Source organism: Phyllobates terribilis, unplaced genomic scaffold (genome assembly GCF_046119375.1).
Source record: "Phyllobates terribilis strain yellow unplaced genomic scaffold, ASM4611937v1 Scaffold_11__3_contigs__length_659146591, whole genome shotgun sequence".
Lineage (NCBI taxonomy): Eukaryota > Metazoa > Chordata > Amphibia > Anura > Dendrobatidae > Phyllobates > Phyllobates terribilis.
Window position 1 is genome coordinate 607,589,652 of NW_027362771.1, and position 19,429 is coordinate 607,609,080.

Genomic DNA, 19,429 nt, shown 5'->3' on the forward strand with positions numbered 1-19,429 from the left:
GTCGCCTCCGAAGCGAGGAGGTGCAGAGAGCCGGGGTCCGGAAAAGGATACCATGGTACTGGCGGAGGTTGTTGGTGGATCAGACAGAGTGTTCAGGCGAGTATTAACATTCCGCAGGTGACCCAGGATGGTCTCCTGTTGGGACCTCTGACGGGACAGTTCAAGACAGAGGTCCGAGAGCGAGGGAGCTTGGGTGCCACCGGGTTCCATGGCCCGAGCAAACTGTAACGGGTCCGGGAGGCGGAACCTCTGAGCTACTATACAAGGGGGCGGCCCTTGTAAGGGAGCGGGTGGCAGTCTCTGGGTGAACGGACAGGGAGTTACGGCAAGTGATCAGGGCAGTCTCTGGGTATGGGGTAGGTACGACCTGTGATGGCAGAGCCTCCGGGTAGGCTAGCAGGCAGATGGTAGATGTGTGCTCCCAGGTGAGCAAGCGAGAGTCTCTGGAATAGCAGGTGGTCACGGCACGTGACGGCGGAACCTCCGGGCTGGCAGGCAGGTAGGTAACGGAGAAGCGCTCCCAGGTGAGCGGGCAAGAGTCTCTGGAATAGCTGGTGGTCACCGCAAGTGACAACGGGACCTCCGGGCTGGCAAGCAGGCAGGTAACGGAGATGCGCTCCCAGGTGAGCGGGCAAGAGTCTCTGAGATAGCTGGTGGTCACAGCACGTGACAACGGAGCCTCCGGGCTGGCAAGCAGGCAGGTAGCGGAGAAGCGCTCCCAGGTGAGCGGGCAAGCTGGTCCATAGACAGACTGACCGGAGTTGTAAGGCAGACCGTCGGACCTCAGGCAAGCAGGCAGGTAGCTGATGTGCGCTCCCAGGTGAGCGGACAAGTTGGTCCTTAGACAGACTGACCGGAGTTGTAAGGCGGACCGTCGGACCTCAGGCAGGCAGGCAGGTAACAAGTATTCAGGCAGGAATCAGGCAGGTAACTAGCAGGAAACTGGCAGGAAACTGGCAGGTAACTGGCAGGTAACTGGCAACGGGACCTGAGGGCTGAAGCACAGGTGAGACACAGGTGCAAACAACATTGCTCGGGCACCTCCATTTTGGAGGAGGTGCCTTTTATATGATGAAGTCCTCCGGCCATTGGCCGGGGACTCTTTAGGGCGGCGCGCGCGGCCCCTTTAAGAGGAGGGGAGCGCGCGCGCCCTAAGCACAGGGGCCGGGAAGGAGCGCGCGCCGAGAGCAGAGCAGGAGGAGGACGCCGGGACGGAGCGCGCGCTGACAGCAGAGCGGGGAGAGGACGGAGCAGAGCGGTGAGGGGAGCAGCGTCCCTGCCTAGCAGAGGGCAGGGACGCCAGCGCTACAGTAGCTCAGAGGTTCCGCCTCCCGGACCCGTTACACATGGATGTAACATAGATGGTAAATTATGTAGTTAATTCTGATGCCTAAAGCCAACATGACTATTCATATGCCGTATTCATACGTATGACTTTCTCACATGTTCCTTTTCTTCTACAGCACAGCGAAGATCACTTGATGTTACATTTGCTTTCTTCGAGAACACAGAAGCAAAACAGGAATTTAAAAGTTCAGTCTTCTCAACATCATTATTGACCACTTTACCCTTTTCATCCTTTAAAAATCCTATAGCATCTTTGGCTTTTCTTTAACTTTTGACTTACTTCCAAAATCCTTTCTTATTGCTTTTGGTCTCTCTTGCAAGCCTCACTTCATTACTGGCTTTAGCTCTTCTAACGCTAGCCCACCTTTCCCTGCAGACAGCATCATATTCTTCTTTAGATATGAACCCTTCTTTTCATTTGATATTCATTTCTTTGTTCCTTTTTAGCAAGCTTTTAAGTTCAGTATTCAGCCATCCTGGTCTCCATAAATGCTTTCCATTCTTCCTTCTTTTTGGGATTGTTACTGATTGTGCAGTGAGAGTTTAATTTAGCAAAATCTCCCATCCTTGCTGGACATTTCTTTCCTTTAGAACATCCTACTTTTCCTTGCTTTTTACTGAGTCCATTAAAAACTGCCTTTCTACAGTCCAATCTTAAAATCTCAGTTTTCGCAGGTTTTCCACCTTTTGTAGTTCAAAAGTATAGGATAAAATTACCGCTGCCTCCTACATTCTCAACGCCCTATACTTCCTCAACTGTTTCCTAATTTTTGGTAAAAATTAGATCCAAATAAATAATAACAGCGGTGGGATTTGAACCCACGCCTCCAGAGAGACTGGAGCCTTAATCCAGCGCCTTAGACCGCTCGGCCACGCTACCTCATACGGATGTTCAAACTTATTTAAATCAGAAATTTGCTAATGATATAAGTTGAGGAAAACATTGTATAACTAATTAGACAAAAATACAAATGTTATTATGCATGATCAACATAATTATCAGGGATTTGTTTGTACATTGACTCTGGGGCACCATTTTGCAAAACATATGACTTGTATCCAGATATTTAACTAATCTTTCCTCTGTTGGCTCAACTGCTAATTTTTAGATATCACTGAATTAGGTGGTATAGATTACTTGCTATGATCTCCCACATACAGGACACTCAAACATGAAGGATTCCTACACCCCTGCCTTTACGTAACAGATAATCAGAAGCAGCAGCAAGGAAGACATTATACAGCAGTGCAGAGCAGTGTAGCTATGAATCCATCACTAGGGTGACTTACTGGAAAGCAGCAGAAGCAGCATGGCTCTGTTTTTGTTTGCTAATCACTCTGCTCATCCTGTATTGATAATCCTAAAAAGGCAGAAGGGATATGAGCTAGCAGTTAGACTTCATTTGACCAAGATTGATTTTGGCAAATTTTGAGAATCGTTGATCATTCATTGAACTGACATCGATGTAACATAGATGGTAAATTATGTAATTAATTCTGATGCCTAAAGCCAACATGACTATTCATATGCCGTATTCATATGTATGACTTGCTCACATGTTCCTTTTCTTCTACAGCACAGTGAAGATCACTTGATGTTACATATGCTTTCTTAGAGAAAACAGAAGCATAACAGGAATTTAAAAGTTCAGTCTTCTCAACATCATTGTTGACCACTTTACCCTTTTCATCCTTTAAAAATCCTATAGCATCTTTTGCTTTTCTTTAACTTTTAACTTACTTCCAAAATCCTTTCTTATTGCTTTTGGTCTCTCTTGCAAGCCTCAATTCATTACTGGCTTTAGCTCTTCTAACGCTAGCCCAGCTTTCCCTGCAGACAGCATTATATTCTTCTTTAGATATGAACCCTTTTTTCACTTGATATTTATTTCTTTGTTCCTTTTTAGCAAGCTTTTAAGTTCAGTATTCAGCCATCCTGGTCTCCATAAATGCTTTCCATTCTTCCTTCTTTTCGGGATTGTTACTGATTGTGCAGTGAGAATTTAATTTAGCAAAATCTCCCATCCTTCCTGGACATTTCTTTCCTTTAGAACATTCTACCTTTCCTTCCTTTTTACTGAGTCCATTAAAAACTGCCTTTCTACAGTCCAATCTTAAAATCTCAGTTTTCGCACGTTTTCCACCTTTTGTAGTTCAAAAGTATAGGATAAAATTACCGCTGCCTCCTAAATTCTCAACCCCCTATACTTCCTCAACTGTTTGCTAATTTTTGGTAAAAATTAGATCCAAATAAATAATGGCAGCAGGGGGATTTGAACCAACACATCCAGAGAGACTGGAACCTTAATCCAGCGTCTTAGACTGCTCGGCCACGATACCTCATAAGGATGTTCAAACTTATTTAAATCAGAAATTTGCTAATGATATAAGTGGGGGAAAACATTGTATAACTAATTAGACAAAAATACAAATGTTATTATGCATGAGCAACGCAGTTATCAGGGATTTGTTTGTACATTGACTCTGGGGCACCATTTTACAAAACATATGACTTGTATCCAGATATTTAACTAATCTTTCCTCTGTTGGCTCATCCGCTAATTTTTAGATATCACTGAATTAGGTGGTATAGATTACTTGCTATGATCTCCCATATACAGGACCCTCAAACATGAAGGATTCCTACACCCCTGCCTGTACGTAACAGATAATCAGAAGGAGCAGCAAGGAAGACATTATACAGCAGTGCAGAGCAATGTAGCTATGAGTTCATCACTAGGGTGACTTACTGGAAAGCAGCAGAAGCAGCATGGCTCTGTTTATGTTTGCTAATCACTCTACTCATCCTGTATTGATAATCCTAAAAAGGCAGCAGGGATATGAGCTAGCAGTTAGACTTCTTTTGACCAAGATTCATTTTGGCAAATTTTGAGAATGGTTGATCCTTGATTGAACTGACATGGATGTAACATAGATGGTAAATTATGTAGTTAATTCCGATGCCTAAAGCCAACATGACTATTCATATGACGTATTCATATGTATGACTTGCTCACATGTTCCTTTTCTTCTACAGCACAGTGAAGATCACTTGATGTTACATTTGCTTTCTTAGAGAACACAGAAGCAAAACAGGAATTTAAAAGTTCAGTCTTCTCAACATCATTATTGACCACTTTACCCTTTTCATCCTTTAAAAATCCTATAGCATCTTTGGCTTTTCTTTAACTTTTGACTTACTTCCAAAATCCTATCTTATTGCTTTTGGTCTCTCTTGCAAGCCTCAATTCATTACTGGCTTTAGCTGTTCTAACGCTAGCCCAGCTTTCCTTGCAGACAGCATTATATTCTTCTTTAGATATGAACCCTTTTTTCACTTGATATTCATTTCTTTGTTCCTTTTTAGCAAGCTTTTAAGTTCAGTATTCAGCCATCCTGGTCTCCATAAATGCTTTCCATTCTTCCTTCTTTTCGGGATTGTTACTGATTGTGCAGTGAGAATTTAATTTAACTAAATCTCCCATCCTTCCTGGACATTTCTTTCCTTTAGAACATTCTACCTTTCCTTCCTTTTTACTGAGTCCATTAAAAACTGCCTTTCTACAGTCCAATCTTAAAATCTCAGTTTTCGCAGGTTTTCCACCTTTTGTAGTTCAAAAGTATAGGATAGAATTACCGCTGTCTCCTAAATTCTCAATCCCCTTTAATTCCTCAATTGTTTCCTAATTTTTGGTAAAAATTAGATCCAAATAAATAATGGCAGCGGTGGGATTTGAACCCACGCCTCCAGAGAGACTGGAGCCTTAATCCAGCGCCTTAGACCACTCGGCCACGCTACCTCATACAGAAGTTCAAACTTATTTAAATCAGAAATTTGCTAATGATATAAGTTGTGGAAAACATTGTATAACTAATTAGACAAAAATACAAATGTTATTATGCATGAGAAACGTAGTTATCAGGGATTTGTTTGTACATTGCCTCTGGGTCACCATTTTACAAAACATATGACTTGTATCCAGATATTTAAGTAATCTTTCCTCTGTTAGCTCATCCGCTAATTTTTAGATATCACTTTATTAGGTGGTATAGATTACTTGCTATGATCTCCCATATATAGGACACTCAAACATGAAGGATTCCTACACCCCTGCCTGTACGTAACAGATAATCAGAAGCAGCAGCAAGGAAGACATTATACAGCAGTGCAAAGCAATGTAGCTATGAGTTCATCACTAGGGTGACTTACTGGAAAGCAGCAGAAGCAGCATGGCTCTGTGTATGTTTGCTAATCACTCTGCTCATCCTGTATTGATAACCCTAAAAAAGGCTGCAGGGATATGAGCTAGCAGTTAGACTTCTTTTGACCAAGATTGATTTTTGGCAAATTTTGAGAATGGTTGATCATTGATTGAACTGACATGGATGTAACATAGATGGTAAATTATGTAATTAATTCTGATGCCTAAAGCTAACATGACCACTCATATGCAGTATTCATACGTATGACTTTTTCACATGTTCCTTTTCTTCTACAGCACAGTGAAGATCACTTGATGTTACATTTGCTTTCTTAGAGAACAGAGAAGCCAAATAGGAATTTAAAAGTTCAGTCTTCTCAACATCATTATTGACCACATTACCCTTTTCATCTTTTAAAAATCCTATAGCATCTTTGGCTTTTCTTTAACTTTTGACTTACTTCCAAAATCCTTTCTTATTGCTTTTGGTCTCTCTTGCAAGCCTCACTTCATTACTGGCTTTAGCTCTTCTAACGCTAGCCCACCTTTCCCTGCAGACAGCATTATATTCTTCTTTAGATATGAACCCTTCTTTTCATTTGATATTCATTTCTTTGTTCCTTTTTAGCAAGCTTTTAAGTTCAGTATTCAGCCATCCTGGTCTCCATAAATGCTTTCCATTCTTCCTTCTTTTTGGGATTGTTACTGATTGTGCAGTGAGAATTTAATTTAGCAAAATCTCCCATCCTTCCTGGACATTTCTTTCCTTTAGAACATTCTACCTTTCCTTCCTTTTTACTGAGTCCATTAAAAACTGCCTTTCTACAGTCCAATCTTAAAATCTCAGTTTTCGCAGGTTTTCCACCTTTTGTAGTTCAAAAGTATAGGATAGAATTACCGCTGTCTCCTAAATTCTCAATCCCCTTTAATTCCTCAATTGTTTCCTAATTTTTGGTAAAAATTAGATCCAAATAAATAATGGCAGCGGTGGGATTTGAACCCACGCCTCCAAAGAGACTGGAGCCTTAATCCAGCGCCTTAGACCACTCGGCCACGCTACCTCATACAGAAGTTCAAACTTATTTAAATCAGAAATTTGCTAATGATATAAGTTGTGGAAAACATTGTATAACTAATTAGACAAAAATACAAATGTTATTATGCATGAGAAACGTAGTTATCAGGGATTTGTTTGTACATTGCCTCTGGGTCACCATTTTACAAAACATATGACTTGTATCCAGATATTTAAGTAATCTTTCCTCTGTTGGCTCATCCGCTAATTTTTAGATATCACTTTATTAGGTGGTATAGATTACTTGCTATGATCTCCCATATATAGGACACTCAAACATGAAGGATTCCTACACCCCTGCCTGTACGTAACAGATAATCAGAAGCAGCAGCAAGGAAGACATTATACAGCAGTGCAAAGCAATGTAGCTATGAGTTCATCACTAGGGTGACTTACTGGAAAGCAGCAGAAGCAGCATGGCTCTGTGTATGTTTGCTAATCACTCTGCTCATCCTGTATTGATAACCCTAAAAAAGGCTGCAGGGATATGAGCTAGCAGTTAGACTTCTTTTGACCAAGATTGATTTTTGGCAAATTTTGAGAATGGTTGATCATTGATTGAACTGACATGGATGTAACATAGATGGTAAATTATGTAATTAATTCTGATGCCTAAAGCTAACATGACCACTCATATGCAGTATTCATACGTATGACTTTTTCACATGTTCCTTTTCTTCTACAGCACAGTGAAGATCACTTGATGTTACATTTGCTTTCTTAGAGAACAGAGAAGCCAAATAGGAATTTAAAAGTTCAGTCTTCTCAACATCATTATTGACCACATTACCCTTTTCATCTTTTAAAAATCCTATAGCATCTTTGGCTTTTCTTTAACTTTTGACTTACTTCCAAAATCCTTTCTTATTGCTTTTGGTCTCTCTTGCAAGCCTCACTTCATTACTGGCTTTAGCTCTTCTAACGCTAGCCCACCTTTCCCTGCAGACAGCATTATATTCTTCTTTAGATATGAACCCTTCTTTTCATTTGATATTCATTTCTTTGTTCCTTTTTAGCAAGCTTTTAAGTTCAGTATTCAGCCATCCTGGTCTCCATAAATGCTTTCCATTCTTCCTTCTTTTTGGGATTGTTACTGATTGTGCAGTGAGAATTTAATTTAGCAAAATCTCCCATCCTTCCTGGACATTTCTTTCCTTTAGAACATCCTACTTTTCCTTCCTTTTTACTGAGTCCATTAAAAACTGCCTTTCTACAGTCCAATCTTAAAATCTCAGTTTTCGCAGGTTTTCCTCCTTTTGTAGTTCAAAAGTATAGAATAGAATTACCGCTGCCTCCTAAAATCTCTATCCCCTTTACTTCCTCAACTGTTTCCTAATTTTTGGTAAAAATTAGATCCAAATAAATGATGGCAGCGGTGGGATTTGAACCCACGCCTCCAGAGAGACTGGAGCCTTAATCAAGCGCCTTAGACCGCTCGGCCACGCTACCTCATACGGATGTTCAAACTTATTTAAATCAGAAATTTGCTTATGATATAAGTTGCGGGAAACATTGTATAACTAATTAGACAAAAATACAAATGTTATTATGCATGAGCAACGCAGTTATCAGGGATTTGTTTGTACATTGACTCTGGGGCACCATATTACAAAACATATGACTTGTATCCAGATATTTATCTAGTCTCTCCTCTGTTGGCTCATAAACAAATTTTTAGATATCACTGAATTAGGTGGTATAGATTACTTGCTATGATCTCCCATATACAGGACCCTCAAACATGAAGGATTCCTACACCCCTGCCTGTACGTAACAGATAATCAGAAGCAGCAAGGAAGACATTATACAGCAGTGCAGAGCAGTGTAGCTTTGAATTCATCACTAGGGTGACTTACTGGAAAGCAGCAGAAGCAGCATGGCTCTGTTTATGTTTGCTAATCACTCTACTCATCCTGTATTGATAATTCTAAAAAGGCAGCAGGGATATGAGCTAGCAGTTAGACTTCTTTTGACCAAGATTGATTTTGGCAAATTTTGAGAATGGTTGATCCTTGATTGAACTGACATGGATGTAACATAGATGGTAAATTATGTAGTTAATTCCGATGCCTAAAGCCAACATGACTATTCATATGCCGTATTCATATGTATGACTTGCTCACATGTTCCTTTTCTTCTACAGCACAGTGAAGATCACTTGATGTTACATTTGCTTTCTTAGAGAACACAGAAGCAAAACAGGAATTTAAAAGTTCAGTCTTCTCAACATCATTATTGACCACTTTACCCTTTTCATCCTTTAAAAATCCTATAGCATCTTTGGCTTTTCTTTAACTTTTGACTTACTTCCAAAATCCTATCTTATTGCTTTTGGTCTCTCTTGCAAGCCTCAATTCATTACTGGCTTTAGCTGTTCTAACGCTAGCCCAGCTTTCCCTGCAGACAGCATTATATTCTTCTTTAGATATGAACCCTTCTTTTCACTTGATATTCATTTATTTTTTCCTTTTTAGCAAGCTTTTAAGTTCAGTATTCAGCCATCCTTGTCTCCATAAATGCTTTCCATTCTTCCTTCTTTTCGGGATTGTTACTAATTGTGCAGTGAGAATTTAATTTAGCAAAACCTCCCATCCTTCCTGGACATTTCTTTCCTTTAGAAAATTCTACCTTTCCTTCCATTTTACTAAGTCCATTAAAAACTGCCTTTCTACAGTCCAATCTTAAAATCTCAGTTTTCGCAGGTTTTCCACCTTTTGTAGTTCAAAAGTATAGGATAGAATTACCGCTGTATCCTAAATTCTCAATCCCCTTTACTTCCTCAACTGTTTCCTAATTTTTGGTAAAAATTAGATCCAAATAAATAATAGCAGCGGTGGGATTTGAACCCACGCCTCCAGAGAGACTGGAGCCTTAATCCAGTGCCTTAGACCGCTCGGCCCCTCTACCTCATATAGATGTTCAAACTTATTTAAATCAGAAATTTGCTAATGATATAAGTTGCGGGAAACATTGTATAACTAATTAGACAAAAATACAAATGTTATTATGCATGAGCAATGCAGTTATCAGGGATTTGTTTGTACATTGACTCTGGTGCACCATTTTACAAAACATATGACTTGTATCCAGATATTTAACTTATCTTTCCTCTGTTGGCTCATCCACTAATTTTTAGATATCACTGAATTAGGTGGTATAGATTACTTGCTATGATCTCCCATATACAGGACCCTCAAGCATGAAGGATTCCTACACCCCTGCCTGTACGTAACAGATAATCAGAAGCAGCAAGGAAGACATTATACAGCAGTGCAGAGCAGTGTAGCTATGAATTCATCACTAGGGTGACTTACTGGAAAGCAGCAGAAGCAGCATGGCTCTGTTTATGTTTGCTAATCACTCTGCTCATGCTGTATTGATAATCCTAAAAAGGCAGCAGGGATATGAGCTAGCAGTTAGACTTCATTTGACCAAGATTGATTTTGGCAAATTTTGAGAATCGTTGATCATTGATTGAACTGACATCGATGTAACATAGATGGTAAATTATGTAATTAATTCTGATGCCTAAAGCCAACATGACTATTCATATGCCGTATTCTTATGTATGACTTGCTCACAGGTTCCTTTCTTCTACAGCACAGTGAAGATCACTTGATTTTACATTTGCTTTCTTAGAGAACACAGAAGCAAAACAGGAATTTAAAAGTTCAGTCTTCTCAACATCATTATTGACCACTTTACCCTTTTAATCCTTTAAAAATCCTAGAGCATCTTTGGCTTTTCTTTAACTTTTGACTTACTTCCAAAATCCTTTCTTATTTCTTTTGGTCTCTCTTGCAAGCCTCACTTCATTACTGGTTTTAGCTCTTCTAACGCTAGCCCACCTTTCCCTGCAGACAGCATTATGTTCTTCTTTAGATATGAACCCTTCTTCTCATTTGATATTCATTTCTTTGTTCCTTTTTATCAAGCTTTTAAGTTCAGTATTCAGCCATCCTGGTCTCCATCAATGCTTTCCATTCTTCCTTCTTTTTGGGATTGTTACTGATTGTGCAGTGAGAATTTAATTTAGCAAAATCTCGCATCCTTCCTGGACATTTCTTTCCTTTAGTACATCCTTCTTTTCCTTCCTTTTTACTCAGTCCATTAAAAACTGCCTTTCTACAGTGCAATCTTAAAATCTCAGTTTTCGCAGGTTTTCCACCTTTTGTAGTTCAAAAGTATAGGATAAAATAAACGCTGCCTCCTAAATTCTCAACCCCCTATACTTCCTCAACTGTTTCCTAATTTTTGGTAAAAATTAGATCCAAATAAATAATGGCAGCAGTGGGATTTGAACCCATGCCTCCAGAGAGACTGGAGCCTTAATCCAGCGCTTCAGACCGCTCAGCCACGCTACCTCAGACAGATGCTTAATCTTATTTAAATCAGAAATTTGCTAATGATATAAGTTGCGGAAAACATTGTATAACTAATTAGACAAAAATACAAATGTTATTATGCATGAGCAACGCAGTTATCAGGGATTTGTTTGTACATTGACTCTGGAGCATTATTTTGCAAAACATATGACTTGTATCCAGATATTTAACTAATCTTTCCTCTGTTGGCTCATCCGCTAATTTTTAGATATCACTGAATTAGGTGGTATAGATTACTTGCTATGATCTCCCACATACAGGACACTCAAACATGAAGGATTCCTTCACCCCTGCCTGTACGTAACAGATAATCAGAAGCAGCAGCAAGGAAGACATTATACAGCAGTGCAGAGCAGCGTAGCTATGAATCTATCACTAGGGTGACTTACTGGAAAGCAGCAGAAGCAGCATGGCTCTGTTTATGTTTGCTAATCACTCTGCTCATCCTGTATTGATAATCCTAAAAAGGCAGCAGGGATATGACCTAGCAGTTAGACTTCATTTGACCAAGACTGATTTTGGCAAATTTTGAGAATCGTTGATCATTGATTGAACTGACATCGATGTAACATAGATGGTAAATTATGTAATTAATTCCGATGCCTAAAGCCAACATGACTATTCATATGCCGTATTCTTATGTATGACTTGCTCACATGTTCCTTTTCTTCTACAGCACAATGAAGATCTCTTGATGTTACATTTGCTTTCTTAGAGAACACAGAAGCAAAACAGGAATTTAAAAGTTCAGTCTTCTCAACATGATTATTGACCACTTTACCCTTTTCATCCTTTAAAAATCCTATAGCATCTTTGGCTTTTCTTTAACTTTTGACTTACTTCCAAAATCCTTTCTTATTGCTTTTGGTCTCTCTTGCAAGCCTCACTTCATTACTGGCTTTAGCTCTTCTAACGCTAGCCCACCTTTCCCTGCAGACAGCATTATATTCTTCTTTAGATATGAACCCTTCTTTTCATTTGATATTCATTTCTTTGTTCCTTTTTAGCCAGCTTTTAAGTTCAGTATTCAGCCATACTGGTCTCCATCAATGCTTTACATTCTTCCTTCTTTTTTGGATTGTTACTGATTGTGCAGTGAGAATTTAATTTAGCAAAACCTCCCATCCTTCCTGGACATTTCTTTCCTTTAGAACATTCTACCTTTCCTTCCATTTTACTGAGTCCATTAAAAACTGCCTTTCTACAGTCCAATCTTAAAATCTCAGTTTTCGCAGGTTTTCCACCTTTTGTAGTTCAAAAGTATAGGATAGAATTACCGCTGTATCCTAAATTCTCAATCCCCTTTACTTCCTCAACTGTTTCCTAATTTTTGGTAAAAATTAGATCCAAATAAATAATGGCAGGGGTGGGATTTGAACCCACGCCTCCAGAGAGACTGGAGCCTTAATCCAGCGCCTTAGACCGCTCGTCCACTCTACCTCATATTGATGTTCAAACTTATTTAAATCAGAAATTTGCTAATGATATAAGTTGCGGGAAACATTGTATAACTAATTAGACAAAAATACAAATGTTATTATGCATGAGCAATGCAGTTATTAGGGATTTGTTTGTACATTGACTCTGGGGCACCATTTTACAAAACATATGACTTGTATCCAGATATTTAACTAATCTTTCCTCTGTTGGCTCATCCGCTAATTTTTAGATATCACTGAATTAGGTGGTATAGATTACTTGCTATGATCTCCCACATACAGGACACTCAAACATGAAGGATTCCTTCACCCCTGCCTGTACGTAACAGATAATCAGAAGCAGCAGCAAGGAAGACATTATACAGCAGTGCAGAGCAGTGTAGCTATGAATCCATCACTAGGGTGACTTACTGGAAAGCAGCAGAAGCCGCATGGCTCTGTGTATGTTTGCTAATCACTCTGCTCATCCTGTATTGATAATCCTAAAAAGGCAGCAGGGATATGAGCTAGCAGTTAGACTTCATTTGACCAAGATTGATTTTGACAAATTTTGAGAATGGTTGATCATTGATTGAACTGACATGGATGTAACATAGATGGTAAATTATGTAATTAATTCTGATGCCTAAAGCTCACATGACCACTCATATGCAGTATTCATACGTATGACTTTTTCACATGTTCCTTTTCTTCTACAGCACAGTGACAAAAATACAAATGTTATTTTGCATGAGCAACGTAATTATCAGGGATTTGTTTGTACATTGACTCTGGGGCACCATTTTGCAAAACATATGACTTGTATCCAGATATTTAACTAATCTTTCCTCTGTTGGCTCAACCGCTAATTTTTAGATATCACTGAATTAGGTGGTAAAGATTACTTGCTATGATCTCCCACATACAGGACACTCAATCATGAAGGATTCCTACACCCCTGCCTGTACGTAACAGATAATCAGAAGCAGCAGCAAGGAAGACATTATACAGCAGTGCAGAGCAGAGTAGCTATGAATCCATCACTAGGGTGACTTACTGGAAAGCAGCAGAAGCAGCATGGCTCTGTTTATGTTTGCTAATCACTCTGCTCATCCTGTATTGATAATCCTAAAAAGTCAGCAGGGATATGAGCTAGCAGTTAGACTTCATTTGACCAAGATTGATTTTGGCAAATTTTGAGAATCGTTGATCATTGATTGAACTGACATCGATGTAACATAGATGGTAAATTATGTAATTAATTCTGATGCCTAAAGCCAACATGACTATTCATATGCCGTATTCTTATGTATGACTTGCTCACATGTTCCTTTTCTTCTACAGCACAGTGAAGATCACTTGATGTTACATTTGCTTTCTTAGAGAACACAGAAGCAAAACAGGAATTTAAAAGTTCAGTCTCCTCAACATCATTATTGACCACTTTACCCTTTTCATCCTTTAAAAATCCTATAGCATCTTTGGCTTTTCTTTAACTTTTGACTTACTTCCAAAATCCTTTCTTATTGATTTTGGTCTCTCTTGCAAGCCTCACTTCATTACTGGCTTTAGCTCTTCTAACGCTAGCCCACCTTTCTCTGCAGACAGCATTATATCCTTCTTTAGATATGAACCCTTCTTTTCATTTGATATTCATTTCTTTGTTCCTTTTTAGCAAGCTTTTAAGTTCAGTATTCAGCCATCCTGGTCTCCATCAATGCTTTCCATTCTTCCTTCTTTTTGGGATTGTTACTGATTGTGCAGAGAGAATTTAATTTAGCAAAATCTCCCATCCTTCCTGGACATTTCTTTCCTTTAGTACATCCTACTTTTCCTTCCTTTTTACTCAGTCCATTAAAAACTGTCTTTCTACAGTGCAATCTTAAAATCTCAGTTTTCGCAGGTTTTCCACCTTTTGTAGTTCAAAAGTATAGGATAAAATTAACGCTGCCTCCTAAATTCTCAACCCCCTATACTTCCTCAACTGTTTCCTAATTTTTGGTAAAAATTAGATCCAAATAAATAATGGCAGCGGTGGGATTTGAACCCATGCCTCCAGAGAGACTGGAGCCTTAATCCAGAGCTTTAGACCGCTCGGCCACGCTACCTCAGACGGATGTTTAATCTTATTTAAATCAGAAATTTGCTAATGATATAAGTTGCGGAAAACATTGTATAACTAATTAGACAAAAATACAAATGTTATTATGCATGAGCAACGCAGTTATCAGGGATTTGTTTGTACATTGACTCTGGGGCACCATTTTACAAAACATATTACTTGTATCCAGATATTTAACTAATCTTTCCTCTGTTGGCTCATCCGCTAATTTTTAGATATCACTGAATTAGGTGGTATAGATTACTTGCTATGATCTCCCATATACAGGACCCTCAAACATGAAGGATTCCTACACCCCTGCCTGTACGTAACAGATAATCAGAAGCAGCAGCAAGGAAGACATTATACAGCAGTGCAGAGCAGTGTAGCTATGAATCCATCACTAGGGTGACTTACTGGAAAGCAGCAGAAGCAGCATGGCTCTGTTTATGTTTGCTAATCACTCTACTCATCCTGTATTGATAATCCTAAAAAGGCAGCAGGGATATGAGCTAGCAGTTAGACTTCTTTTGACCAAGATTGATTTTGGCAAATTTTGAGAATGCTTGATCATTGATTGAACTGACATGGATGTAACATAGATGGTAAATTATGTAGTTAATTCTGATGCCTAAAGCCAACATGACTATTCATATGCCGTATGCATACGTATGACTTGCTCACATGTTCCTTTTCTTCTACAGCACAGTGAAGATCACTTGATGTTACATTTGCTTTCTTAGAGAACACAGAAGCAAAACAGGAATTTAAAAGTTCAGTCTTCTCAACATCATTATTGACCACTTTACCGTTTTCATCCTTTAAAAATCCTATAGCATCTTTGGCTTTTCTTTAACTTTTGACTTACTTCCAAAATCCTTTCTTATTGCTTTTGGTCTCTCTTGCAAACCTCAATTCATTACTGGCTTTAGCTCATCTAACGCTAGCACACCTTTCCCTGCAGACAGCATTATATTCTTCTTTAGATATGAACCCTTCTTTTCACTTGATATTCATTTCTTTGTTCCTTTTTAGCAAGCTTTTAAGTTCAGTATTCAGCCATCCTGGTCTCCATAAATGCTTTCCTTTCTTCCTTCTTTTCGGGATTGTTACTGATTGTGCAGTGAGAATTTAATTTATCAAAACCTCCCATCCTTCCTGGACATTTCTTTCCTTTAGAACATTCTACCTTTCCTTCCATTTTACTGAGTCCATTAAAAACTGCCTTTCTACAGTCCAATCTTAAAATCTCAGTTTTCGCAGGTTTTCCACCTTTTGTAGTTCAAAAGTATAGGATAGAATTACCGCTGTCTCCTAAATTCTCAATCCCCTTTACTTCCTCAACTGTTTCCTAATTTTTGGTAAAAATTAGATCCAAATAAATAATGGCAGTGGTGAGATTTGAACCCACGCCTCCAGAGAGACTGGAGCCTTAAACCAGCGCCTTAGACCACTCGGCCACTCTACCTCATATAGACGTTCAAACTTATTTAAATCAGAAATTTGCTAATGATATAAGTTGTGGGAAATATTGTATAACTAATTAGACAAAAATACAAATGTTATTATGCATGAGCAATGCAGTTATCAGGGATTTGTTTGTACATTGACTCTGGGGCACCATTTTACAAAACATATGACTTGTATCCAGATATTTAACTAATCTTTCCTCTGTTGGCTCATCCACTAATTTTTAGATATCACTGAATTAGGTGGTATAGATTACTTGCTATGATCTCCCATATACAGGACCCTCAAACATGAAGGATTCCTACACCCCTGCCTGTACGTAACAGATAATCAGAAGCAGCAAGGAAGACATTATACAGCAGTGCAGAGCAGTGTAGCTATGAATTCATCACTAGTGTTGAGCCACCCCCGTAGTGTTCGAGTTCGGTTCGTCGAACACCCGTGTGTTCGCCGAACTGTTCGTCGAACTGTTCGTCGAACACCTTCGAACACCGTTAAAACCAATGGCAGGCAAACAAAAACACATAGAAACATATAGAAAACACCTTCAAAGGTGTCCAAAAGCTGACAAACTGCTCAGAAGACACAACTAACACATGGAAAAGTGACAAGTACATATAGTCATGCGAAAAGAAAAGAGGTGGAGGAGTAAAAGGAGGGGGAGACACAGATATAGGCATGTCATGCCCTTCTAAAATCCAAAAAGTGAGAAGCCGAGACGGCCAGTCCGCTCCTGCCCGTGCCACCTCCGTGTCGCCGGGTTTGTGCCAGAGCCGCGGTGAACCCTGACGGCCAGCCCCCCTCTCCCAATACTGGTGCCTGTCCGCTGGTGGGTCGAGAGAGCCCCCCTGTGGTGGAGGCAGCTCTAAGCTTTTTAATTTAAATTGTCCCTCTAATTTGAATGAATACACTTTAAATCCATTTACAAGGATCTATTGGAGGGCAAGTCTCATGCCAGCAGCCGCGTAATTCCAGCTCCAGTAGCGTCCACTAAAGCTGCTGCAGTTAAAAAGCTTTTATAAGGATCGAGCTCGGCTGTCCACCTCAAGGCATCCTAGTGCCAGTCCTAGCCCCTATGCCTTGGGGTGCCTCCTGATGCTCTTCACTAAGTATCCCGTGGTCCCGAAGCATTTCCTTTGAAAAAATTAAGTGTCCAAACTACAGGTGGTGTAGCTTGCTTAACAGCCTGGATAATCCGCTGACTAGCAGACACTGCTACTAGGCACAAAGTATTTCCTGGGCTAGATGCAGTTAAAAATTTGTAAGTAGATACTCTCGTTGGATGCTGAGAAAGCATTCCATAGAGTCTCCTGGCACGCCATATATGATTCTCTTAAAAAGCTTGGGGTAGGGGTCTAGGGGACCCTTTTATAGCCAAAATCACGGCCCTGTACCACAATACGTCACCTAGGCTGAAGATAAATGGAACTGTAGCACCGAGGGCTCGGTTGCTACAGACGTATTGCACCTCACCCAGAGGTGTGATATCTCACTCTCAGATAAGGATGGAGTGTGGATCAGGACCCGACACCTGCATGCATTACACCACATTGCCGTGGGGCAGGGCGACCAATATGCCCCTGAGATGGGCACAACAGTCCCTGTCCCTGGCTGGAGTGGGGGGAGGGAACACTGAGGAAGGGGAACCCTGCAGTGCAGGAGCAGGGAGGAAGCAGTTCCTGGGTGCATTGAGAAGGGAGTATAAAAGGTGGGCACCATCTTAGTTCAGTGCAGAGAAGTCTGAGCAGAAGTGGCAGGGAGCAGGGGCTCTGCATGAGCTCTGCTCCGGAGGCGGGCCTAGTAACAGAGGCCCAGGCCTGCAAGAGGGAGAAGGAAGGAAGAGGAGCGGAGAAGGCTCCAGGAACGAGGAATGAGGGGATCCCAGGGGTGCGGATGGGCGAGTCGCCACCGCACGCCCGAATCCACCTGCGTGGAGGGGTCAGGCCAAAGGGGGAGACCGGTCCCCGAACTAGTGGAGGCAGGAAACGACCCTCAGCTAGAAACCGGAGGCTCTGACATTTTATGTGGCGCAGCCCCTTGCTCCACCCGCTAGGAAGGCACCACATAGGGTCAGGGAAACTGGCGCCAAGTTTACCAAGAGGAGGCCCGAGGCAGCCGGACAGAAGTGTTGGTAAGAAAGGCCAGACAAAGGACACACAAAGGGGGTCCTGTGAAGCACTCCAAAGTTATCTGGGAGTTGTCTGAGCCCCTCACCTGGTGAGCACAGTACGACGTGGGCAGCCGTTACCTGCAGACGTGGTCTGGATAATAAGAACTGTGAGTAAAGGCCCTGAACTGCATCACTGACTCCGTGTCGTTACTGCTGCTGCCCTGCACCATCACCCCCATCCTCCGCATACACTGCCCTGAGGCTATACTCCTCCCGTGGGGAGTTATGCTACGCTCTGCTGCACCCACAACACCAGCCTTAGCGGTCTGCCCTGTAGCGGCGGTTCACTCTGACCGCAATCCACGGGTGGCGTAGTCGGACATTTAAACATCAAAACCACATAAATAGTTCCGCCACTGGTTTGACCGCCCTGAGCCACGGAACCGGATCGCCGCCACGAAGACTACAACCACCAGCATCCACCAAAAAGGGTCCGGCTCCGGGTGTCCCAAGGCCCAGGGGGTGCGTCAGAACATTTTCATCACCTTTCACAATCACCAATGGGACAAGGCAGGGATGTCCTCTGTCCCCTCTCTTATACATCCTAGTGACGGAGCACCTGCTCTCATCAATTCGCCATAACCCCAATATTAGGTGGATTGAGGTGGGAGGCACCGAGTACAAGTGCTCTCTATTTGCTGATGATGTCCTAGTATATATCACTCAATCACATATATCCATCCCTGCTGTTATGGCTGAAATAGATCACTTTGTTACATGGTAAAATTTTAAAATCAATGCAGCGAAGTCTGAGGCCCTCGATGTCTCCCTCCCTAAATCCATATAGGATTCCATCCAGTCCAACTTTCCCTTTGCCTGGCCCTCACAGGGTATCAAATACTTAGGAATTCCTATTCATAGAGACCTCTCCCATCTATGTTATCTTAATTTTGGGCCCTTTATTGAACAATTCCATACAGACCACGGTTGGCAACGTAGAACTGTAAGATTCACTACGTGAACCACTGGTGTTTTGTGGAAAAGCACATGTACACCGCGTTCCAAATTATTATGCAAAAAGTGTTTAGGAGTGATAAGGGAAGAATTTGTTTGTTTGTCAGTTAAACTCATTGATGGTGATGTGTGTCAGAGCTCTTTATATCACTGTAAGCAATTGCAGACACCTGTGCTAATTAGTTTGGCAGGTGTGTCCAATGAAAGGCAAGACTACTTAAGAAGGCTCTCTCACATTATTAAGCAGCCTACATTTTCTGCCAAAATGGGAAAGAAAAAGGATGTGTCGGCTGCTGAGAAGCAACAA

General features: G+C 40.9%; 8 non-coding genes across 8 annotated transcripts; all 8 read right to left on the reverse strand.

Moving 5' to 3' along the window:
- Positions 1–2,145: 2,145 nt before the first annotated feature.
- On the reverse strand, positions 2,146–2,227 carry TRNAL-AAG (transfer RNA leucine (anticodon AAG)). The gene has a single exon. It is a non-coding gene; the product is annotated as a tRNA-Leu (tRNA).
- Positions 2,228–5,065: 2,838 nt separating this feature from the next.
- On the reverse strand, positions 5,066–5,147 carry TRNAL-AAG (transfer RNA leucine (anticodon AAG)). Its single transcript has one exon. It is a non-coding gene; the product is annotated as a tRNA-Leu (tRNA).
- Positions 5,148–6,528: 1,381 nt separating this feature from the next.
- On the reverse strand, positions 6,529–6,610 carry TRNAL-AAG (transfer RNA leucine (anticodon AAG)). Its single transcript has one exon. It is a non-coding gene; the product is annotated as a tRNA-Leu (tRNA).
- Positions 6,611–7,991: 1,381 nt separating this feature from the next.
- On the reverse strand, positions 7,992–8,073 carry TRNAL-AAG (transfer RNA leucine (anticodon AAG)). Its single transcript has one exon. It is a non-coding gene; the product is annotated as a tRNA-Leu (tRNA).
- A 2,833-nt stretch (positions 8,074–10,906) lies between these two features.
- TRNAL-AAG (transfer RNA leucine (anticodon AAG)) lies at positions 10,907–10,988 on the reverse strand. Its single transcript has one exon. It is a non-coding gene; the product is annotated as a tRNA-Leu (tRNA).
- A 1,379-nt stretch (positions 10,989–12,367) lies between these two features.
- On the reverse strand, positions 12,368–12,449 carry TRNAL-AAG (transfer RNA leucine (anticodon AAG)). The gene has a single exon. It is a non-coding gene; the product is annotated as a tRNA-Leu (tRNA).
- Positions 12,450–14,453: 2,004 nt separating this feature from the next.
- On the reverse strand, positions 14,454–14,535 carry TRNAL-AAG (transfer RNA leucine (anticodon AAG)). Its single transcript has one exon. It is a non-coding gene; the product is annotated as a tRNA-Leu (tRNA).
- Positions 14,536–15,914: 1,379 nt separating this feature from the next.
- Positions 15,915–15,996, reverse strand: TRNAL-AAG (transfer RNA leucine (anticodon AAG)). Its single transcript has one exon. It is a non-coding gene; the product is annotated as a tRNA-Leu (tRNA).
- Between the last annotated feature and the right edge of the window lie 3,433 nt (positions 15,997–19,429).